The sequence below is a fragment of the Gossypium arboreum genome, chromosome 6 (assembly GCF_025698485.1).
Source record: "Gossypium arboreum isolate Shixiya-1 chromosome 6, ASM2569848v2, whole genome shotgun sequence".
NCBI classification, from domain to species: Eukaryota; Viridiplantae; Streptophyta; class Magnoliopsida; order Malvales; family Malvaceae; genus Gossypium; species Gossypium arboreum.
The window spans coordinates 24,797,408-24,824,151 of record NC_069075.1 but is presented as its reverse complement, the minus strand read 5'-3'; the positions used below and the strand labels follow the sequence as shown (position 1 = coordinate 24,824,151).

General features: G+C 36.5%; 1 non-coding gene across 1 annotated transcript; it reads right to left on the bottom strand.

Moving 5' to 3' along the window:
- Positions 1-22,287: 22,287 nt before the first annotated feature.
- LOC128294644 (small nucleolar RNA R71) lies at positions 22,288-22,394 on the bottom strand. The gene has a single exon (XR_008284952.1). It is a non-coding gene; the product is annotated as a small nucleolar RNA R71 (small nucleolar RNA).
- Positions 22,395-26,744: the final 4,350 nt, after the last annotated feature.

Below are 26,744 nucleotides of genomic sequence, written 5' to 3'. Positions count from 1 at the left end.
TTCGGATCACAAAAGTCTCAAATATTTGATGACCCAAAGAGACTTAAATCTGCGACAAAGGCGATGGCTCGAGTTGTTAAAAGATTATGAGCTCGTCATTGATTATCACCCGGAAGGGCTAATGTGGTTGCGGATGCCTTAAGCGGAAATCACTATTTGCTTTATGACGATGAATGTACACTTGTCTATCCTACCCGACAATGTGTTAGTAGTGAATTGAAAGCCAAACCATTATTGATACGTCAAATTCGTGAAGCTCGAGAAAGTCGACGATGAGTTGGTTGCAAAGCGGGATGAGTGTGTTCGAACAAGGACTCGAATTTCAAATCGATGATGACGATTGTTTGAGGTTCGAAGTCGTCTGTGTGTCCCAAAGAATTGAACTTATTCGATAATTTTGAACGAAGCCCTTTGTAGCCGAATGGCAATCCACCGGGAGTACGAAGATGTACAACGATTTGAAACGTCGGTTTTGGTGGCATGGTATGAAGCGGGACATCTCCGACTTTGTTTCGAGATGTTTAATATGTCAACAAGTGAAAGCGGAACATCAAGTGCCTTGAGTTTGCTTCACCGATCACGATACCCGAGTGGAAATGGGATCGAGTCACAATGGACTTTGTGTCCGGCCGCCATTGTCGACTAATAAGAAGGATGCGATTTGGGTTGTTGTTGATAGATGACTAAGTCGGCTCACTTTATCCCGTGCGTCTGGATTTTCATTGGATAAACTAGCGAATTGTACGTTTCTCGATTGTGAGATTACACGGTACCGATTTCTATTGTGTCGGATAGAGATCCGAGATTTACCTCGCGATTTTGGAAGAAATTTCAAGAAGCTTTGGGTACCAAGTTGCATTTCAAAGACCGCCTTTCACCCCAAACCGATGGTCAATCCGAACGGATAATTCAAATACTCGAGGATATGTTGAGATGTTGTATCCTTGAGTTTAGTGGTTCATGGGAACAGTATCGCCTTTGATTGAATTCGCACAACAATAGCTTTCAATCAAGTATTAAGATGGCGCCTTACGAGGCTTTATACGGTCGTAAATGCCGTACCCTATTATTCGGACTGAACTTAGTGAAGGTAAATTCTTCGGGTTGATTTGGTTAAGGATGCCGAGCAAAAGTTCGAGTGATTCGTGAAAGTTTGAAGGTCGCTACGGATCGCCAAAAGTCGTATCTGGATTTGAAAAGGAAAGACATTGAATATCGGGTTGGAGACAAGGTATTTCTCAAAGTCTCACCGGAAGAAGGTGCTTAGATTTGGCCATAAGGGCAAATTGAGTCCGAGGTTCATCGGTCCGTATGAAGTGTCGAACGAGTTGGGCGATGGCGTCGATTAATTTTACCCCCTCACTCGAAAAGATTCACAACGTTTTCCATGTTTCGATGCTTGACGATATAGCTCGACCCGACGCACGTAATTACTCCATCCGAGGTCGAGGTTTAGCCTAATTTGAGTTATGAAGAAGAGCGGTTCGCATTCGATGCGTGAAGTAAAAGAGCTACGAAACAAGAAAATCCCATTAGTGAAGGTGTTGTGGCATAAACACGAATTGAAGAAGCCACTTGGGAACTTGAGGACTCTATGAGAGAGCGATACCGAGCCTATTTACGGTAAGATTTTCGGGGACGAAAATTTCTAAGTGGGGAGAGTTGTGACATCCCAAAATTGACCCTAGTCGGGATGTGGTTTCGGGACCACAAAACCGAGGCATAAAAATAATTTATAATTTATTTTGATGCCTATAATATGTGTTAATTCATGTGTGACATTTTGATGTTTCGATTTAGAGTTATAAATGTGAATTTCACTAGAAAGGGCCTAGTAGTAAACATTGAAAGTATGATGGGGAAATGTGGGATGACTAGTTGATAATACATGCAAAAATAAGGATTTGCATGTCAAATTTCCCCTAACATGAAGTGGCCGCCATGACAAGGAATCATGGGCTAAACATGTCATGAAACATGTTTTGTTGGTGCACTAGGGAGAAACAATAAACAAATGAGTATGGGTAATAAAGAAAGAAAAAAAAATGTGTGTGTGTGAGTGAAACCCCCCTTGCCGTGCATTGTGGAAGAGAAAAGAAAAATTTTGTTCATCCATTTTTCTCTTCTTTGGCCGAAAATACTAAGGAAAAGGGAGGATTTTTGCTTCATGCTTGGTTTAGAAGAGAACTAGAAGGGATTTGGCTATACTTGCATCAAGATTAAGGTATGTTTGAGGTTGTGTCATGAGATTCATGCTTGTTTTGGTTGCTAACTTGATGTGCATGTTAGCCATGGTTCAAATCCTTGTTATGCCATGGAAATGGTATTTGGCCAAGGTGGATTTTGTGTTAATGCCATTGCATGTTAAATATGAAGCTTGTTAATAGTGTACGTGATGGGGATTGATGGCTCTTGGACTTTCTTTTTAGTATTTTTGAGTGAGACATTAAGTTCTTTGCTTAATCATGACCAAAATGATGGTGTTGTGATGTATTCGGTCATGGTATATCCACAAGTATGATTCATGCATGTTGCATGGTAGGTAAGATTTGAGCTTTGAATATGTGTTTGCACATGATGAATTGGTATGACATATATACTATTTCAAGGTATATATTTGCTTGGGATGATGTTTTCGGTTATGTAGTACATGAGAGATGTGTATTGAGCTACAATATGTAATGCGTTAGTTAGTAAAATGCATGCTGTTTTTGTGTGGTATTAAGTGCATAATCGGCCTCAACATGGACATGCATATTCGGCCACATGAGGGGAAATTGGTGTGCATGCATTCGGTTAGAGGCAAGCATATTGATGCCTATTCTTGGCTTAGAAAATTCGGCTAAGAGGAATACTAACTAAGGTGTTGAGTTCGATTCATGATTTTGTACATATGCGACTTTGATGCCTAATGAGTAGATATTTATATATTGGCTAGGCATCTTGAATTCCTCTTCTGATGCTCAAATGATAAAACCAATTTATTTGTTAAATTTAGCTCAAGAAGCTAGTGGTGGAGAATCAAGCAAAGGCAAAGGAAAGATAATCGAGTAGTCGATTGGAAATCGTTTCATCCAATATAAGGTAAGTCATTAAGCATATATTTGGTGTTGATGTAAATGACCATAATATATACACAATTGTGTTTAAATGAATTGATGTGTAAATGGAAATGTATGTGTATGGAATGATGCCATTGTTGAATGTATAAAGGCAGCAAAATGCATAAGGTATTGGTCTCGGCACTAAGTGTGCGGGTATAAATGGACACGGTGACAAGATTGGCACTAAGTGTGCGGGTTTAAAATTGTACAGCACTAAGTGTGCGAGTTTGATTATATAGCACTAAGTGTGCGAGCTGAAAATTATATAGCACTAAGTGTGCGAGCTGAAAATATATAGCACTAAGTGTGCGGATTCACTATATGCTCTTGTATTACAATTGGCACTGAGTGTGCGACATTATCGAGTTAATCCGGACAGCGGATCGGGTAAGTACCTCGAGCTCATGATGAATAGAGAATACGTTCATGCTTGGGGTTGAATTGGTAAGCCTTAAATCTATGTGATGATTGAAATTGTATGGTTGTGCTGGAAAATGAGTTAATGTGTAAAATGCTTGATTATCTTGTTGTGTAGAATATGAAATGTGGATGTATGACTTGGTGCAGATTGGACCGAAAGGTCCGAGGTATTATGGTATAGATTCGATATGGATGAGTACCTAGCCTCGTTTGTTGTACATGTTGTAGTGATCATGTCGATGGATTGATGAATGCTTATGACTTACTGAGTTGTAAACTCACTCGGTGTTTTTTCTTGTCACCCATTTTAGGTCTCTCGGATTCGTATTGCTTGCGTGATCGGGACCGTCGTTGAAGTCATCACACCGCTGAAATCTTGTGGTATTGTTTTCGTTGTTGAAGAACATTTGGCATGTATAGGCTATTATATTTTGTCGAATTGTGGGTTGTAAACTTTAAGCCATGTGAAAATGGCCTATGTGGTCGTCGAGTGGGATGCTAGAACCTATAGCCACGAGTCTTAGAAACTCTAATTTTGATAAGGTGGCCACAATTTGTGTCATGTATGATGGATGATTAAGGCCAAGGAAAGATTCATGAAATTGGCATAGTCTACTGCAGTAACTGTTGCGGACAGCAGCAGTGAGATGAGATTGAAAATCACTAAAAATAGTAGAAGTAGAATTAAATAGTGGGTAAATTATGAAATTGAACCTTGATGAATCTATTTTCATATGGATGAAACGAAACGACCATATGAGCAGTATACTGAGAAATATTAAAGTTCTCGTGAGACAGGGCCAGAACGGTTTCTGGGTCCCCTGACGCGACTTTGAAAATTTACCATAAATTATCCAGAAAGAATTAGGAGTCATGCCTTATATGTACAGATTCCATTTTGAGTCTAGTTTCATTAGAAACAAACGGCACCAGTATTATAGCCCTGTACAGAGAGATATTCAAGTTGTAACGCGCAAAGGTCAGAGCAGTCGATCCCTGTAACATGGGTGACTTTAACTAATAAACTGTACCAATTGGCCCGACAAAAATTCTAGAAATAAATCCATGGATGGGTATGTGAGTCTAAATTCAGGTAAAATTTACGAAACCAGTTTCCGAGTTTTGAAACTCGAGATATGATTTTTAAGGCGACGGTGACGCAGTTTTCCAGCCTGACTGGAAATGACAAATTGGTTGGTACCTTGAGAGGATTTGGCCGTTAACCTCTCGTGTCCGACACCGGCGACGGTCACGAGTTAGGGGTGTTACAGGAATTCTGGCTTGAAAATTCTACCCATGTATTTGATGAGCTCTCATGTACACCCGAGGAATGCTTAAAGTGTGCTGTATCACTTTTGAGAGATTCGGCTTACCACTGGTGGAAGACTTTGGTTGCAGTGGTGCCAAAAGAAAAAGTTACTCGGGATTTCTTCCAGGAAGAATTTAGAAAGAAATACATAAGTCAGCGATTTATTGATCAAAAACGGAAGGAGTTCCTTGAATTGAAGCAGGGAAAAATGTCTGTAGTAGAGTATGAACGCGAATTTGTAAGACTCAGCAAGTATGCCCAGGAATGTGTGTCCACCGAGGCCATTATGTGTAGAAGATTTGAAGATGGGCTGAATGAGGACATTAAAGTGCTTGTAGGAATTTTGGAGTTGAAAGAATTTGTAGTATTGGTTGATCGAGCTCTTAAAGTCAAGAATTGAACAAAGAAAGAAGAAAAGTCGCTATTGAGGCCCGAGACGTCGAAAAAAACAGATAAGCAAGCCATTTCAATCTCAACCAAAGAGGTCCAAAGAGACAAACCCTCGAATGACAGGTTTCAATTGGGGATTCACACAAAGATCGTGGTAGAGCATATTCGGGTCTAAAGCTCAAGCTACTTGGTGGCAAGTGTGGGTAATGTACGACCTAGAAAGCCCGAGTGTCGACAATGTGGCGAGCAACATTATGGTGAGTGTTGGGGACCAAGCGAGCTTGTTTCAAAAAGCAGTTCTCGCGAGCATTTTATTAGAGATTGTCCGGAGAAAGTTAAAGAAGAAAGATTTGAGTGCTAGATGAATACCACCGCTAGTAGAGGTAGACCACCGAGAAATCTTGGAGGTGGGACTAGTAGTAAAAGCGTGATGAAAGATTTAACGGCAAGATCAGAAGCTAGAGCACCTGTTAGAGCTTATGCTATACGTGCTCGAGAAGATGCATCATCTCCCGATGTCATTACTGGTACATTTTCTCTCTATGATACTATTGTTATTGCATTGATTGATCCCGGGTCCACTCATTCCTATATTTGCATGAATTTAGTATCCAATAAAAAGTTGCCTGTTGAATTTACTGAGTTTACGATTAAAGTGTCGAACCCCTTAGGCCAATATGTGCTAGTTGACAAGGTTTGCAAGAATTGCCCATTAATGATTCAAGGTCACTGTTTTCCGGCCAACTTGATGTTGTTACCATTTGGTGAGTTTGACGTTATCTTGGGAATGGACTGGTTAACATTGTATGATGCTAAGGTAGATTGTAAACAAAAGACACTAGAGTTGAAATGTGAAAATGGAGAAATTCTGTGGGTTGAAACAGATGAATCAAATAAATTGCCTATGGTGATTTCGCACATGTCTGCACAGAAATACATGAGAAAAGGGTGTGAAGCTTATCTGGCTTATGTAATGAATATTGAGTTGCCCCAACTGAAATTTGAATCGATCTTATAGTCTGTGAGTTTCGGATATATTTCGGAGGAATTGCACAGGTTGCCTCCGAATAGAGATAGATTTTGCTATTGATTTGTTGCCGACCTTTGCACCGATCTCGATTGCTCCATATAGAATGGCTCATTGAATTAAAAGAATTGAAGGCTCGATTGCGGGAGTTAACAGACAAGGGATTTGTGAGACCGAGTTTCTCTCCTGGGTGCTCTGTATTATTCAGAAGAAGAAGGATGGTTCAATGAGACTTTGCATTGATTACCGTCGACTTAATAAGGTGACTATAAAGAACAAGTACCCATTGCCGAGGATTGATGATTTATTCGATCGGTTAAAGGGGCCACAGTGTTTTCAAAGAATGATTTGAGGTCCGGTTACTACCAATGAGAGTTAAGGAGTCGGATGTCTTAAAAGCGCCTTTAGGACAAGGTATGGACATTATGAGTTTCTTGTGATGCCTTTCGACAACAAATGCTCCACTATATTTATGGACTTAATGAATCGGATCTTCCTACCATATTTGGATAAGTTTGTAGTAGTGTTTATAGATGACATTTTAATTTATTCTCGAGATGAGTCTGAACATGCCGAACACTTGAGAACTATATTGCAAATCTTGAGAGAAAAGAAACTGTTTGCCAAGTTTAGTAAAAGTGAGTTACGGCTTCGTGAAGTCGGATTTTGGGGCATATAGTCTCGGTGATGGTATTCGGTGGATCCAAGTAAGATTTCTGCGATCGTTGATTGGAAACCGCCAAGAATGTATCCGAGGTTAGAAGCTTTTAGGCTTAGCCGGTATTATAGACGTTTTGTTGAAGGATTTTCGATGATTGCCTCTCCTATGACTAAGTTGTTGCAAAAGAATGTTAAGTTTGAATGGATGATAAATGTCAACAAAGTTTTGAAAAGTTGAAAGCACGATTGATGAAGCACCAATTTTAGTACAAATGACCGAGTCGGAAAGGAGTTCGTAATTTATAGTGATGCATCATTGATGGGCCTTGGATGTGTGTTGATGCAAGAGGGTAAAGTGGTAGCTTATGCTTGAGACAGTTAAAACCGCATGAGAAGAACTATCCTACACATGATTTGGGCCCGGCATTGTTGTTTTTGCCTTGAAGATTTGGCGACATTATTTGTACGGTGAAAAATGCCGAATTTTTACCGATCACAAAAGTTTGAAGTACTTGATGAATCAAAAGGATCTGAATCTGCGACAATAAGATGGCTTGAATTATTAAAGGATTATGATCTAGTGATTGATTATCATCCGGAAAAGCAAATGTAGTTCTTGACGCCTTGAGCGAAAAATTTCTTTTACTTTGAGAGCCATGAACACGGGGTTAGCATTGTCGATGATGGGTCAATCTTAGCGAAATGAGAGCTAAACCGTTATTTCTCCAGTTGATTTGTGATACTCAAAAGAATGATAGTGAGTTGCGGATCAAGAGAACTCAATGCGAATCAGGTTACGACTCAGATTTTCGAGTTGGCCCAGATGATTGTTTGATGTTTCGAGACAGGATATGTGTGCCGAAAAACGATAAATTGATTCAGAAAATATTACATGAGGCGCACAATGGTCATTTATCAGTTCATCCCGGTAGCACAAAAATGTATAATGATTTAAAGAAGTCATATTGGTGGCGGTATGAAAAGGACATTTCGAATTTGTAACCAAGTGTTTGATCTGTCAACAAGTAAAAGTGAACATCAAGTGCCTTGAGGATTACTTCAACCGGTAATGGTGCACGAGTGGAAATGGGACAAGATTACCATGGATTTTGTAACCGGTTTGCCTTTAACTCCTAAAAAGAAGGATCTTTGTTTGGGTAGTGGTTGATAGATTAACAAAGTCAGCCCACTTTATACCAATGCGTACCGATTACTCACTTGATAAATTAGCGAATTATATGTTGCTGAAATTGTGAAGTTGCACGGAGTACCTATGTCTATAATATCGATAGAGATCCAAGATTTACCTCGAGATTTTGGAAAAAGTTACAAGAAGCTTTGGGTACAAAATTGAACTTTAGTACCGCATTTCATCCACAAACAGATGGTCAAACGAAAGAGTAATCCGGTACTCGAAGATATGCTTAGATCTTGTGTTTTAGAATTTGGAGGTAGTTGGGAGAAATATCTATCTTTGATTGAGTTTGCCTACAATAACAGTTATCAATCAAGTATACAAATGGCACCGTCTGAAGCCTTGTATGGTCGTAAGTGTCGGACTCCTTTATATTGGACCGAGCTTAGTGAGAAACAGATTCATGGAGTTGATCTAGTTAAAGAAACCGAGAGAAAATAAAAGTAATTCGGGATTGCTTGAAAGTCGCTTCAGATCGACAAAAGTCATATCTGATTTAAAAGAAAAGAGATTGAATTTCGGTGGGTGATAAAGTGTTCTTGAAGGTGTCACCATGGAAAAAGATTCGAGATTTAGTCGAAAAGGCAAGTTGAGTCCGCGTTTTATTGGGCCGTCGAGATTCTTGAGAGAATTGGACCAGATGGCATATCGGTTGGCCTTACCGGCGAGTTAGAAAGAATTCATAACGTGTTTCATGTATCAATGTTGCGACGTTATCGTTCGATCCTTCACATGTGATTTCCCAATGAAATTGAGATTCGATCGGATATGACCTATGAGGAGAAACCAATAAAGATTTTGGCTCGAGAGGTTAAACAGTTAAGAAATAAAAGTATAGCTTTAGTGAAAGTATTGTGGCACGGACATGGGATAGAAGAGGCTACGTGGGAACTGAGGAAGCTATGAGGAAACAAGACCCAAACCTCTTTACTGGTAAGATTTTCGGGACGAAAATCTCAAAAGCGAGGAGAATTGTGACAACCCGAATTAGGGCCTAATCGGAATAGTGGTTTCGTGACCACAAATCCGAGATAGAAATAATTGTTTTATAATTATTTTGGGGTTTATGATATGATTGCATGATTGTGTGAAAATTTCGTGATGAAATTCTATGCCTAAAGTGCTTAAATTGAAAGCGAGGACTAAATCGAATAAGTTGCAAAATTTGCATCCCGAAGTTTTAGTATGAAATTGTTTTGGAATATTAATTAGGAGGTCTTAAATAGCAATTTGACCAATTTTAAGTTCATGGACAAAATTAGGACATGGAAGGAATTTTTGAAAGTTTAGTAAGGAGGGCATTTTGGTCATTTGGATATTAAATGAAATAAAATGGGAAAAATAACACAAAATTGATCATCATCCTCCTTAGTTGCTGCCGAATTCTCGCTCTCTCCATAGCTAGGGTTTCTTCAATTTTCAAGCTCCATAGTAAGTGATTCCAAGCCCGCTTTTAATGTTCTTTACGTTTTTGGAATCCGGAAGCTCGATTAAGCTTATGCTAGTAATAATTTAACCTAGGGTTCATATTTGGAAAAATACCCATAGGTGAAATTTGTGTATTTTGATGTTTTATGATAGCATATGAGGTTTTAAATTATGTTAAATAACTTGTGCTACTCGGTTTTAAGTGAAAACGAGTAAAAGCAAGCATAATCGGTAAAAATACCTATTGTTCATAACTATATGATAGAGTGAGAATTTGATGTGGTTGTAGAAGAGAAAATGTTCAGCATATCATAAAACATAAGAATAAGGGCTGAAATTAATTCCAGAGCCTAGGGGCAAAAATGTAATTTTGTAAAGTTAGGGGCAAAATGTAATTTTTCCATGATGTGATTTTGGATTGAAATAAATAGTATGAGTATTAAATGAGCTAAATGTGTTATTATAGATCAAGAAAGACGCGAATTGATCTCGAGCGGGAAGGAAAAAGTTTTGGACTAAATTGCAAAATTTCCACATTTTGCACCAAGGTAAGTTTGTATGTAAATAATACATTAATTTCATTTACATTCTTATATTTCAGCCTATTATATGTATATACTAGCTGATGTTGAAGTATAAATCGACTATTGGAAGAATGGAAATAAATAATAGAGAGAGATCCGGTTGAACATTCGGAAAAATCGAATAAAATTAGATGGAGCGTAGCTAGGTCACATGTATGATGCCGAGTGCACATCATGTGTACAAGAAAGCTACTGAGACACCCTATAGTAGCTAGGTCACATGTGTGATACGAGATGTATCCCATGTAGACAAGAGAGCTACGTGAAAGATAAATGTAGCTAGGTCGCATGCGTGATTCCAAGTGAAGGACACCATGTAGACAAGAGAGCTACGTGAAAGATAAATGTAGTGGGTGCATGCGTGATTCCAAGTGACGGACACCATGTAGACAAGAGAGCTACGAGACAAATCGGCTAGGTCGCATGAGTGGTACTAAGTGTTCACCATGTGTACAAGAGAGCCGAACTAAACGAAGTATGATGGTGGGGCTGTATGCTGAAACCATTAAATATCGAGGATTGATCCGAATTTTTCAACGGGATGGTTTTGTGGCGATATTGTGGTTTGGACCTACACTTATGGTGAATGAAATGTGGTGAAAATGATTTGTGGTATATACAAATATAAGATAAAATGAGGTTAGCATAAAGAATTTGTGAAAGAGTGAAATTAGCATTAAAACTGTTTTTAGATGGTAGCAGTGACGTGATTTTGAAAAATCACCAAAAATAGGAGGAATATAATTAGAGGTTGAATGAGATGTGAAATTAAACTTTAATGAGTCTACTTTCATATAAAAGAAACAGAGCAAGCAAAGGAATTCTATATTTTGAGATATTTACAATTGTATGTGACTTGCTCAGGATGAATACGTGATCCCCTGTTCCAACTTTGAAAAATCATTAAAAATTGTACAAAGCAAATTAAGAAATATAGTTTACATGCCTAAATTCCTTATTGAGACTAGTTTTAAATGAAACAGACTTCAGGGTTGTCTGAATTGTGTACTGAGAGAAATTCAATTTGTAGTGAACAGAGGTCAGATCAGTCGAGCTGTGTAACAGGGAAACTTTAACTAATAAACTGTACTAATCGGCTGAACCAAAATTATAGAAAAAATTATCAAAAAATCTTTATGAGTCTAGATTCAGGAAATTTTACGGATTTGAATTTCGAGTTTTGTAACTCGAGTTATGATTTATTTAGTGAATATGACGCAGCAGAGAGACAGCTTAATCAAAGTGGAATGAATAGTGAAGTTAAAGTAGATGTACTTGAATTGTTGTGTAAACATGTTAGATTTTTTTAATTAGTATTTACATACTTACTTACTAAGCTATAAGCTTACTTTGTTTCTCTCTTTTGTCTTATAGTGTTCTTGACTTGCTCGGGAGTTAAGGATCGTGAAGATCTATCCGCACTATCATACTTTAGGGTATTTGAACTAAACGTTTTGAATTATGGCATGTATAGTAGGCTTAATTATTTTGTTACGTGTCATATTTGTCTAGGTTTAAAATATTAGTTACGATTTCGACCAGCTAATTTGTACAAGCCATTAAAGTTGGCTAATATTGTTCAAGACATATTTATATTTCGGTTATGTTTAATGGTATGTATTATGTTCTGGTAATACCTTGTATCCTGTTTCGGCGACGGTAACGGGTAAGGGGTGTTACAACTTAGCCCACATATTTTCATTAGACATTAAAGTCACATATGTACGGAAATCATGAATCAACTCAACACATTAGTTAGTACTCTCCTTAGCCGAATTTTCTAAGCCAAGAATAGGCATCAATATGCTTGCCTCTAACCGAATGCATGCACACCAATTCCCCTTATGTGGCCGAATATGCATGTCCATGTTGAGGCCAATTATACACTTAATACCACACAAAAACAGCATACATTTTACTAACTAACGCATTCCATATTGTAACTCAATACACATCTATCATTTCCTTCATAACCGAAACATCATCATAAGTAAATATATACCTTGAGATAGTATATATGTCATACCAATACATCATGTGCAAACATATATACATATATATATGCTAGAGCCGAATCTCAAGTTGATTGTAACTAAACATGAACATAAATCCAAAACACAAATCTTACTTTCCATGCAATGAGCATAAATCATACTTATGGATGTACCATGGCGAATACATCACAACACCATAATTTTTGGTCATGATTAAACAAAGAACTTAATGTCTTACTCAAAATACTAAAAAGAAAGTCCAAGAGCCATCAATCCACCATCACATGTATCATTAGCAAGCTTCATATTTAACATGCAATGGCATTAACACAAAATCCACCTTGGCCAAATACCATCCCTATGATATAACAAAGATTTGAACCATGGGCTAATAAGAGCATCAAGCTATCATCTAAAAACATGCATGAATCTCATGGCACAACCTCAAACATACCTTAATCTAGATACAAGTATGGCCAAACCTCCTCCTAATCCTCTTCCAAACCAAGCATGAAGCAAAACTCCTTCCTTCTTCCTTAGTAGTTTTGGCCAAAAGGAGTGAAAAGGATGAACAATTTTTTTCTTTGCTTTTCTTCAACTCACGGCAAGGGGAGGGAGAAGCCTTCACACACATTTTTTTCATTTTTTATTACCATACAACTTATTTTATTTATTCCAACATAAACCACTTACAAAACATGTTTCATGACATGTTTTGCCCATCCCCTTGTCATGGCGGCCACTAGTTCTTAAATGGGAAATTTGACATGCAAACCCCTCATTTTTGCATGCATGATCAACTAGTCATCACACATTGCCCTATCATACTTTCAAAGTTTACTACTAGGTCCTTTCTAGTGAAATTCACATTTATAACTCTAAATCAAAACATCAAAAATGTCACACATGAGTTAACACACATTATAGGCATCAAAATAAATTTTAAATTATTTTTATGCCTCGATTTTGTGGTCCCGAAACCACATTCCGACTAGGGTCGTTTTAAGGCTGTCACATGGACTATATCATTTCTCGGTCAGTTCGAGTAGTTTGATTCCTTCTGTTAATAGTGCTGCTCTTCAAGATTGTTCTTCAAACACTGATGTTTTTAGTTTTTGGCATAACGACTGGGTCATCCAGCTGATACTATTGTAAAAAATGTTCTTGCTAGTTGTCACATTTCTTGTAATAAAAGTCACCTTACTGGTGTTTGTGTGGCTTGTCAGCAGGGTAAATCATATAAGCTACCTTTTTCACTATCTAATACTAAATATGTTGATTTGTTTGAGTTGGTAGCCTCTGATCTCTAGGGACCTGCTGCTGTTCCTTGTGAAGGGAATCTCTATTATATTTCGTTTATTGATATGACTAGTCGATTTACCTGGATTTATCTGATCAATCGGAAATCTCAAGCTGTAGAGTGTTTTCGTCAATTTTAGAAGATGGTTTTCACTCAGTTTGGCAAGCATATCAAGCAATTTCAAAGTGATTGGGGTGGTGAGTTCCGTGCCTTCTCTAATTTGACAAGGTTGGTAAGTGATATATGAAATTAATGTCTGAAGATTTAAAGTTATTTTGACATCGATCTGAAATAAGTGAATTCACCGATTGAAGTTGTGTTTGGCAGGAATAGTATATTGAATGATTTACTTAAATGAATCATTTTAGTATGTTGGGTAAGATTTATGTTTAAAGCCAACAAACTAACAAAGATTCATTAAGCTTACTTTAGCTGCTCAATGTTCTTTGTAGATTTTCAAGAAGTTCAAAGGATCGGATCAACACATCGGTTCACACTATCCAGATAACTCTGGTAGATTTTGTTATGCATTTTAAGGTTTATATGCCATGTATAGGGTTAAATTGAAAAGAAGTAAATTTGTAACATGGTTGAGAGTGGCATATAAACATATATGCATGTTTGTATACATGTACTTAGTAATAGCTTATAGTAATCAATGAATGGAGTTAATGATGTAAGTTATACAAATGAGTTGTGTGGTGACATATTAGGTCTAAAACTTTGTTTTTGGATTGTATCGGTTGCTTGATTAGGTTATATTGGTATATAAGAGTGTAACACCCTTAACCCGTGTCCGTCGCCGAACGGGTTACAAGGCATTTTCAAACAAATTTCATCATTTAATAATGAACATCATTTCAATATCACAGTTAAACATAAAGTTTATAACATTTCTATAATATACAATTTATAGACAATATTAAATCCTATCAAATACAAAGCATTCATTAAAACCAAGGATTTCTTACATACATATATAAAATAAATAACGATATATAAATACAAATCACCGATCATTATCTAATTTCATTTGGCATCTAATCATTATCAATTATACCTTTCATAAGTCATTTGCAAAATTCATAAAGATGCCAAATTTCAAACATCTAATATACACATGATTTAATAATCAAAGTACCATAAACAAAGTCAATTTTATCTTATATGAACTCATCTAATTTAATCAAACATAAATAAATGTCTATTTTTCATTTTATCAACCAAAGCTGAATTTAATTATACTTATTAAAGATCCATTAGCAACTTTCTCATTCATAAAACGTGCATAAAATCTCACATATAACTAAACCCATAAGCCAACCAAAATTCATATCTCATATCAAAAATCTTCCAAGTACACAAATAAATTTTTTGTTTTTTTTTCTAGAACCGATTATCAACTAATCAATATCAAATGCCCAATTTATACTATAGTCAACGGCATATGTCTTTAATAATTTCATATCAACAATCCATTCTTATGCATGATATATCCATAATCTAACCATACCAATAGATCATGAATTCATTCGCATATACAAAGAATACTAAATTAATTCCATCACATATATATTTATATATATTATAACATTACTTAATTATGAAATCAACCATAATTTACTTAAGTTTAAACATCATATTTAGCCATTTTCGCATGGCTTCCATAAGTACAACTCAAATCCAACCAACAAAAATACTAGACTATACATGCCATAAATTCAAATTAAACATTCATCAATACCAAAATAGACGATAGTGTGGTGAACTTCACGGATGATCCCCGAGCACGTAACGATCTCTAAAATCTATAAAATAAAAATAAGTAAACACACACCCAAAGTAAGCTATCTTAACTTAGTAAGTTGTAAGCAATTTAAACAATTTAAAAGACATTGATAGTCCAATTAAATAATCGAGTCATACTTATATTATCACATATTCATCCAAACTTATCAGTCCATAAATCTATTAATCATTCACATATAATTTCCAACATTTTTTAATTTACATATACTCTTTCACATAGCTACTCATCACTTCCAATCTCACATTTTCATAATTAGCCGAATGTTCATATGCAGTTAAAATAAATAATCAAACATTATAACATGCATATAATATATCAATTCATTCCTTTTAACTCCTTCATCATTCATTTTACTGTTCTTTGACACATTTCACATTTGATACAACCAATCCAAATTCAATATTATCAACCACATAGGTTTGATACATACCTGCATATTACGAATTTAAATATTCCACTTACTACTTTTACATTTGATAATAAACTCGTTCGTCCACTTGTGATCACTTGTTTTATTCACACACTCAGTTCTGTTATTTAACTCACAATGCAATGAGATCGCACACTTAGTGCTCGATAGTTTTACTTCGCACACTTAGTGCTTAATAATTTTACTTCGCACACTTAGTGCTCGTTAATTTTTCTTTGCACACTTAGTGCTCGATAATTCACATATATATATATATATATATATATCCATTCATGCCTATTCAAAACATTCACTTTCAGCATAATTAACATTTTGCACTTTCCAAATCAGCATGTATATATGTATATATATATAAATTGCATTTATATAAGTCAACAACAATTATTTGCTTAGTAACTTACCTCGAATATCGACGGACTATATTTTTCGACTATTCGACTATTTTCGCCTTTCCTCGATCCAAACCCGATCCTCTTTCCTCTTGATCTTTAAATTAAACTAGACAAGGGCCGAATGCAAGGAATCTATTTCTTTCTTTTGCTTGGCTTTCTACAGTTTTTCCAAAGATGAAAACTCCACCACTTCCTATTTTACTAAGTTAATGTAATAATATAATTATTAAGTTACCAAAATAGCCATTATAAAATTATGCTATTTCCACTATCTAATGACCGATTATGTCCATGCATGATTCTTGGTTTAATAGCATTTTAACTCCCCAAAATAAAAGACCATTAACAATTCGGCATTCACACATAATTCATCAAATTTTTACCTATTGTGCATTTACATCCTTTCTTTATAATTCGGCATCTAAACAGAAAAATTAAGATACGAAACTTTCATGGATATCAATTCACACATAACTAATTCTGAAATTTAATTTAAAACATTTTTCTGATTCAGATTCGTGGTCCCGAAACCACCATTCCGATTAGGGTTAAAATCGGGCTGTTACAAAGAGTGTTGTATGCAGGTTGATTATGAAAAGGGTGAGCAAAGTGGCCTTTAAATGGCCTATTTTCGTCCACACGGGTAGAGACACAGGTATGTGTCTCAGTCATATGTGACACACGGCCATGCACATGGGTGTGTAGTCTGGCCGTGTGTCGTCTGCATCTTAAAATTTAAAAAATAGAATGCTCAGAATTGAGCACACGGTTAGAAACACAGGCGTGTGTCTCAGCCGTGTGAGGCACACGGCTAGCACACGGGTGTGTGGCTTCACCGTGTGAAAACTGCACTTAATTTTAGGAAAATAGATTGGCGACACGGCCTAGCACAAGGGTGTGTGGTTGACCATGTGACCCAAGTTAGGGAGTTACACTGGGTAAGACACAGCCTGAAGTACGGGCATGTTATGGGACCACACGGGCAAGTCCCTTGGCTACACGGGCGTGTGACCCCTATACCATGAAAAATTTTGAAATTTTGTGAAAAATTTTCTAAGTTCCCAATTTAGTCTCAACTTACTTACAATACTTAAATTAGGCCTCGAGGGTCCATTTAAGGGACAACATGATTAGTCTCGATTCTAAATAATAAATGACAAGAATTAATTGTAATTATTCTAAAAACTCTGATAATACTCTGTAACCCTGTTCTGGCAACGGATACGGGTTAGGGGTATTATACCATCTGTCCAGAGTGAAGCAGCAAGATGATACCCATTCATTGGTTCCTATTAATGAGAACTTTCCAAACGAACACATTTTTTAGGTAAGTCATTTCCATAATACTCATTGGTTTGTTGACTATGCTAATTTTTTAGGCAATGGTTTAATGTCGCCCGAAATATCATATCAACAAAAAAGGAAATTCCTTTATGATGTAAGATATTTTTTTTGGGAGGAGCCATAATTGTTTAAGCAATGTGTAGACCAGATGATTAGAAAGTGTGTAGCCAAGAGTGATAGCTGATATTTTGTATTGTTGTTATTCATCCCCGAGTAGGGGACGTTTTCGATGATCACACACTGCAAATAAAGTATTGCAAGCTTGATTCTTTTGGTCAACTTTGTTTAACTATGCATACACCTACTTCAAATATTGTGGTTGATGCCAATGAGTTGGAAATGTATCTAGGTGGAATGATATGCCACTAACCAACATTCTCGAGGTAGAGTAATTTGATGTTTGGGGTACTGACTTCCTATGTCCTTTTCCTTTTTCTTATGGTAACAGGTACATCTTGGTAGCCACTGGCTATGTATCCAAATGGGTAGAGGCTGAGGCATATTCAACTAATGATGCCAAGGTAGTGATGTAGTTCCTACAAAAACATATATTCACAAGATTTGAGACTTTAAGAGCTATAATTAGTGATGATGTTGTGAATAAATGGTTGAAGTGGTTGTGAAACATACAGTAGCTATAGCTTACTATCCTTAGACGAATGGCCAAGCTAAATTTGCTAATAAAGAAATAAAGGGCATACTTGAAAAAGTAGTGTGTTCAAATCGGATAGATTAGTCCAAAAGACTTGATGAAGCTCTATGGTCCTACTGAAGTACATTTAAGACTCTTTTAGGGATGTCTCCTTAGATGTTATTATATGGCAAAGCCTACCATTTACTATTGGAACTTGAACATTGTAACACCCCTTACCCATGTCCGACGCCGGAACAGGGTACGAGGCATTACCGGACTTAAACATACCCATTCATGCAAAAATCGGGCCATAAAATCTCTTTTAAATCATAACCTTTCAAACACATACATATCTTCCCTTATTTGGGTCTATGAAGCCCAAAACATTCCTCGGAATTGATTCAAGACTAAACCGAGAACTTTGAAAAGTTTCAAGAAAACTTAGAAAATTTTCCCATGAAACAGGGTCACACGCCCGTGTGGACATAGGGACACGCCCATATGCCTTTGGCACGCCCATGTCCTCAGGCCGTGTAACTCTCTATTTATGACATCAGCATGCACATCAAACCATACGGTCGGGCCACATGCCCATGTCTCCAGGCTGTGTCCCTCACACGGTTGAGACACATGGCCATGTCTTAACCTATGTGGCCAACACTTAGGCTATTTTCCAAGCCTTCATGTTATCCATAATCTCTTACAGCCTTATGCACATCAAAATCGCAAATCATGGCATCATTTTAGTGATTAAACACTCTTTATTAAGACATATTCTTAACATTAACATGTTCTCTTACAAGTAATGCATCTATTCATACAATACCAAGTCTAAATTCCTTATTTCACATTCATAAGACTTGTCATTTTGACGACCACTTTTACCATTATACTATGGTTACCAAATCAAGTACTCATGTTTAATCATTATCACATTATGTATATAATGTGAACTTACTACATTGCTATGACCACCTCAATCGGTCATAGAGCATACATCCAACACACATGTCATATTTCTAACCATGCATGGCAAACAAACATAATCAGATTATAAACATTAGACATGACATGAATAGCTAGGCTTACAAGCCATAATCAATATGAGCCACATCTTATGTCCATATACATATAACTCAATATAAGCCAACACATTTGGCCAAAGCAAAATAATACATGTCAATCAACTAGATCTCTATACATGCCACTCACTTGAAATTTTTAATATATACTTCATTATTCCATAGATACTTGATAGTGTGATGTTGCCTCCGACGATCTCCAATCCCAAGCTAACATAGTGTGATGTTGCCTCCAACGATCTCCAATCCCGAGCTAACCTGAAAACACTAAAGGAAAGGAAAGGAAGGGAGTAAGCTTTATAGCTTAGTAAGACCATATGAAAATGATAAGAAATTTATCAACTTGCTTCTCATGGTAATACAACCTTATTTGCATTTTTACTCAAGTTCCAGTCAAGCTATTTTCTCGAGTCATAGTCACTAAATTATTAATATCTAGAGCTAAGGAACTCTAAATTAAGTTCCAATAATTTTCCCTAAAACTAGACTCACATATCTTCTTACCATAAAATTTTCAGAATTTTTGGTTTGGCCAATTAGTACAGTTTATTCCTTAAATTTGCCCTTTTTTGTTGTCTGATAGTTTTGACCCCTCTTCACTAAGAATTAATTATCTCATAATAAGGGACTCGGATGATGTTCCTATCTATTACTCTTGAAAATAGAGTCATTAAGAATTCTAAGCATCTAAATTATAACCCATAAATATTTTTTTACAATTTTCAATTATTTTCTCAAATTAGAATAAGGGATTTCAAAGTCATTCTGACCCTGTCTCACAACAATTTAAATATTTCATAATATGAAATTCTTTGCTTACACTGTTTCTTCTATGTGAAACTAGACTAATTAGGCTTTAATTTAATATTTTATTCAGCCTCTAACTCAATTTCCACAATTTTTGGTGGATTTTCAAAGTTGGATTATGGCTGCTGTCCAAAACTATTTTAGTGTAAATTAACGATACTAAGTTTATCACACCATATTAATTCATTTTCACCACATTGGTAAGGTAACATATTCATATATCATAAGTATAGTGATAATTCATAATTTATACATTTTTTTAGCCCATTCTTAGCAGAATTTTGGAAGAATTATCCTTAGATTTGGTGAATTCGATGCTCCTAATCCTTTATTTTCATGTTTTATACTTAGGTGAGCATAGGAGAGTAAAAAGAGCGAGAAACGGGCCAAAAACGAAGAAAATGGGTCAACGTAGGAAATCAACACGGCCTGGACTTCCTCACACGGGTAGTTCACATGCCCGTGTCTATTTAATAGATTGCAACACAGCCTAAGCCACCTCACACGGGTGTGTCCCTGTCGAGCCCAAGTCTAGTCCTATTCGGAAAAGGCTACTCTTGAGGGTTTAGAAGCATTCAAAACCCTATATAAACACACCAGAAGGTACCTCAAAGACACACTTGGAGTAGGAGGCAAGGAATTACTCGAAGAAAGCCGATTGATCCATCTCAGAAGCTGGGTTATCCTTCAAGATTGAAGATCTCCCTTCAATTTCCTTCAGGAGTTTTTAGGTTTTCTTTATTTTTTTTTATCATTATTCTTCTGAGATGTTTTCCTTCACACTTATGAACTAAACCCCAAAATACCTAAGGGGAATGAAACCTAAGATGAATCTTGTTATTATTTTCTGAATTATATGATAAGTATTTGATTTGTTCTTAATTATGTGTTCTTAATTCTTGTTTTAATATTCCAGGATATTGATTCAAGCATTGATGTGCTTATTCAGAGGAGAAAAAGTCCCTGTCTAAGAGTAGATCTAGCATAATTGAGCGAAGTTGATTGCACGCCTAGACATAGGGTGACATAATTTTGCCGGATTAAGGTGAAACCTAATAAAAGAATCCATAGATCGAGTTAACGCAACATTAGGGATTTTAATTAGAAAGAGATTTCAATTAATCAACCTAGGGTTAGACATTGTTAGTCTCGAGAGAGATAATAATATAAATTAGGGATTTCTACAGATCAAGTCAAATGACTAAATTGTCTAATTCAGAGTCAATAACAAGTGAAGTCTAGGTGGACTTTTCCCTTGGGTATTGTCCAAATCATTTAGTTTTCCCAAAAATTTATTTCCCTAATTTACTTTCTGTGCATTCTTAGTTTAATAATTAGTTTAGATAAAACAAACCCCTTTATTTTTAGGCTAGATAATAAAAGGAAAGTTAATACTAGTACTTTTAGTTCCTTTAGGTTCGACATCCCGGTCTTGCCATAAGCTATACTACTGTCCGATAAGGTGCGCTTGACTTTGTCGTGATAATAGTTAAGTTTTCAAGAACGGGCATTCATAAATTATAAAACTTATCGCGATTTGTTCACATCAAGTTTTTGGCGCCGTTGCCGGGGAACTAAGATATTAGGAACACTTAATTTTTATTACTTTAGCCATTTATTTTATATTTTATTTTGATTTTTGTTACTAAATTTTATTTTGTTTTCTTCTGACAAGTTTTTATAGTTTATGACTAGAAGAAACCCGTCAAGACTATTGCTTTTTGACAGTGAGATCGATTGCACAGCTCGCAAAAAACTGAAGAGAAATAAGGCGAAGCCTACGAGACACAGAGGAAGAGTAAGAGGACAATATCTCCACCACAACCGAGGAGATAGCTGAAAATCAAGAAAATCCGCTACCTCCTGCGATTGCTGCTGGTCCAGTATATCAGAATCCTGCTCCACGCACTATGTATGATTATGCTAAACCTACTTTGGCAAGAGTCGAATCAAGTATTATTAGACCTGCTATTGCTACAAATAATTTTGAACTGAAACCTAACACAATTCAAATGATACAACAGTTTGTTCAGTTTGATGGTTTGCAGGATGAGGATCCAAATACTCACTTGGCGAATTTTCTGAAACTTTACGAATTATTTAAAATCAATGGCGTCTCTAATGATGTCATTCATCTTCGGTTATTTGCATTTTCATTGAGGATCCAAATACTAATTTGGTGAATTTTCTAAAGTTTTGCGACACATTTAAGATCAATTGCGTTTCTGATGATGCCATTCACCTTTGGTTATTTCCCTTTTTGTTGAGGAAAAAAGCTAAACAGTGGTTGAACTCATTACCACGAGGGTCAATCACAACTTGGGAATAAATGGCCGAAAAATTTTTACTTAAATATTTTCCGCCGGCTAAAACAACTAAGTTGAGGAATGATATCTCTTCTTTTGTGCAGATGGACCTAGAAACACTCTATGATGCATGGGAGAGATACAAGGATCTTTTGAGAAGGTGCCCTCACCATGGGTTACCACTCTGGCTACAGGTTCAAACTTCTCACAATGGCCTGAATCCTTCGACTAGACAGATGATTGATGCAGCTGCTGGTGGGACTATTAATAATAAGACACCTGAGGAGGCTTATGAATTTATAGAAGAGATGTCACTAAATAATTATTAGTGGCAAGTTATAAGAACAAAGCCAACAAAAGCAGTCGGCACTTTTAACATCGATTCGGTCACCATGCTCTCTAATCAGGTAGAAATTTTGAATAGAAAAATTGATGGTTTACTTGGTTCTTCACAGGTTCACCCAGTAATGCAATGCAATGCAAGTGGAGGAGGAACAAGTAATTTAGAATACCCACCTTATGGCCACAACATGGAAAATGAGTAATTAAATTATATGGGTAATAATCCTCGATCTCAAAATAATCCTTATAGTAACATTTGCAATGCAGGATGGAGGAGCCACCCAAATTTCTCATGGGGAGGCCAAGGGAATCAGAGACCACCACCCCCTTTAGGCTTCCAATAACAACCTTACCAGTAAGAGGAAAAGCCGAACCTTGAGGAGATGATGTTAAAATTTATTTTAGTAGCGGAAACCCATTTAAAGAACACTGAAACTGCACTTAAAAATCAGCAAGCATCAATCTAAGGACTCGAGAATCAAATTGGGCAACTGGCTAAGATGATTTCAGAAAGACCACGAGGAAGTCTACCTAGTAACATCGAACCCAATCCAAAAGAGCATGTAAAAGCAGTTACACTAAGGAGTGGGAAAGTGTTAGCTGAATCTGAAAAGAACTACCACAAGAAGTTGACAGAAACAAAGGAGAGGAGGTAAAACCCGAAAACAATGACAATCCAATGCCAAAGGAATATAAACCACCAATCCCATATCCAGCAAAGTTGAAGAAAGACCACATGGATGCACAATTCAGTAAATTTCTTAACCTTTTTAAACAACTGCATATTAACTTACCTTTTGTCGAAGCTATATCACATATGCCTACATATGCAAAATTTTTAAATGAGCTTCTAACAAACAAAAGGAAGTTTGAAGACCTATCTACAGTGGAACTTAATGAGGAGTGCTCAGTCATACTCCAAAATAAACTGCCAACCAAATTAAAAGATCCAAGAAGTTTTACTATTCCCTGCTTAATTGGTAGTTTGAATATTGATAAGGCATTAGCTGATTTAGGCGCTAGCATTAATTTGATGCCATATAAAATGTTTAAACAACTTGGTCTTGGGGAACCTAAACCTACTAGGGTGAGTATTCAATTAGCTGGCAGATCAGTTAAATATCCTACGAGAATTATAGAGGACGTACTTGTAAAAGTAGATAAATTTATATTCCCTATTGATTTCGTGGTGCTTGATATGGATGAGGATGTTGAAGTGCCTTTAATCTTATGTCGTCCATTTTTAGCCACTGTTGGGGCTGTTATTGATGTGGGTGATGGTAAATTGGTACTTAGAGTAGGTGACGAAGAGATATTTTTAAAATTTATGATGCCATGAGAATTTCTAGGGAACAGGATAACTCATGTTATTTCATTGACTCTATTGATCATGCTACTCAAGATTCTTTTCAGGAAATCGTACATAAGGACACGATGGAACTGTGTCTTGCTCAAGGAGAGGGGGTGGATGATGATTCTGAGATAGGAACTGAACTAAATTCCAATGAAACCTCCCCAAGACCAGTAGAATATGAGGGTATTAAGGTAAACGATATGCTTAAGCAAAAACCCTCTATTGTAGAACCTCCCAAACTGGAACTTAAACAATTGCCGAATCACTTGGAATATGCGTTCCTTGGAAATAATTCTACATTACCGGTAATTATTGCATCCAACTTGCAACCCAAGGAGAAAGAGGAATTACTCCAAGTATTAAGAGAGCATAAAAGGGCCATAGCTTGGAAAATTTCTGACATTAAAGGGAGCAGCCCTTCTTTTTGGACCCATAAAATTTTAATGGAAGATGAATATAAGCCATGTGTGCAAGCCAAAAAATGACTGAACCCCAACATGAAGAAAGTTGTTAAAGCTGAGTTAATTAAACTCCTAGATGCTAGAATTATTTATCCTATTTCTGATAGTTCTTGGGTAAGTCCAGTGCAGGTTGTTCCTAAGAAAGGAGGCATGACTGTTGTAGCCAATGAGAAGAATGAACTAATCCCCACAAGGACAGTCACAGGTTGGAGAGTTTGCATTGACTATAGGAAGTTGAATGATGCCACGAGAAAAGATCACTTCCCCCTTCCATTCATTGACCAAATGTTGGAAAGATTATCAGGGCACATGTATTACTACTTCTTAGACGGACTCTCTGGCTATTTTCAAAGCCCAATAGCTCCTGAAGATCAAGAAAAGACGACATTTACATGTCCATATAGTACGTTTGCTTATCGTAGAATGCCTTTTGGATTATGTAATGCTCCTACTACTTTTCAACGTTGCATGATGGTCATTTTTGACAAACTCGTAGAAGACATCATGGAGGTATTTATAGATGATTTCTCAATTTTTGGTAACTCTTTCCATCTTTGCCTTAAAAATTTAAAACGAGTCTTAATAAGATGCAAAGAAACAAATCTTGCGCTCAACTGGAAAAAATGTCACTTTATGGTTCAAGAAGGTATTGTGTTAGGACATAAAATTTCTAGTAAAGGGATTGAGGTTGATAAATCTAAAATTGAAGCCATTGAAAAACTACCTCCCCCTAAATCGGTTAAGGCTATTAGAAGCTTTTTAGGACATGCTGGGTTTTATAGAATATTTATTAAAAAATTTTCTAAAATAGCTAAGCCTTTTACTAAATTACTAGAAAAATATGTTCCTTTTAATTTCGATCAGGAATGTTTAGAAGCATTTAATACTTTAAAGGATAAATTGACTAAAGCTCCAATTATAATTGCACCTGATTGGAATTCACCTTTCGAACTAATGTGCGATGCGAGTGATTTTGCAGTAGGTGCAGTTTTGGGATAGGGAAGAGATAAGCATTTTCAACCTATCTATTATGCTAGCAAAACATTGACAGCCGCACAAGAAAACTACACCACCACGGAGAAAGAGCTGCTAGCTGTGGTTTTTACATTTGATAAATTTAGGCCATATCTAATATTGTCTAGAGTTGTCGTTTATACTAACCGTTCTACTCTTCGCTACCTTTTAACTAAGACTGATGCAAAACCCTGACTCATTTGATGGATTTTGTTATTGCAGGAATTTGACTTGGAGATTAAGGATAAGAAAGGAACTGAAAATCTCGCAGTTGATCATCTTTCCAGGCTTGAGAATTCAAGTACCAAAGAGCTAGATGAAGTTGTAATAAATGATTAATTCCCTCAAGAGAAATTTTTTTCTATATCTGATTCTGAAGTACCTTGGTTTGCAGACATTGCAAATTTTTTAGCCGCTAACATTATTCCAAAAGGGTTGACACATCAGTGAAAGAAGCGATTCTTTACTGATGTGAAAAACTACTTTTGGGAAGACCCTTTCCTTTTCCATATATGCACAGACCAAGTCAATAGGAGATGCGTTACAAGGATAGAAGCATTGAAGATCTTGGAACATTGCCACTCAGGACCGACTGGAGGACATTATAGTGGGAATAAAATCGCACATAAAATACTCGAATCAGGTTTTTATTGCCCCACTCTATTCAAAGATGCCAATAGGTATGTTACTTCTTGTGACAAATGCCAAAGGACAGTAATATCTCCAGACATGATGAAATGCCTCAGACATATATGTTTTCATGTGAAATATTTGACGTTTGGGGTATCGACTTCATGGGTCCATTCCCTAGTTCATTTGGGAATAAATACATCTTGGTAGCTGTCGATTATATGTCCAAATGGGTTGAAGCCCAAGCTTTTCCTACTAATGATGCTAGAGTAGTAGTACGTTTCTTTAAGAAACTTTTGTCTCGATTTGGAATACCTAGAGCAATCATCAGTGATAGGGGTACTCATTTTTGTAACGCCCAATTCGACAAGATCCTTAAGAAATGCAAAATTCACCACTAAACAGCTACCCTTTACCACCCTCAAACTAGTGGCCAAGTCGAAATGGCAAACAGAGAGCTTAAACATATCCTAGAAAAGACAGTAGAATCAAACAGAAAGAATTGGGCGATGAAAGTAGATGATGCTTTATGGGCTTATAGAACTGCTTTTAAGACCCCCATAGGAACATCAACTTACAGACTTGTGTATGGAAAAAGTTGTCATCTACCATTTGAGTTATAACACAAGGCATTCTGGGCTATACAATTTCTAAACCTTGATCCTAAACTTGCAGGTGAAAACAAGTTGATGCAGTTGAACGAGTTAGATGAGTGGCGAACCAATGC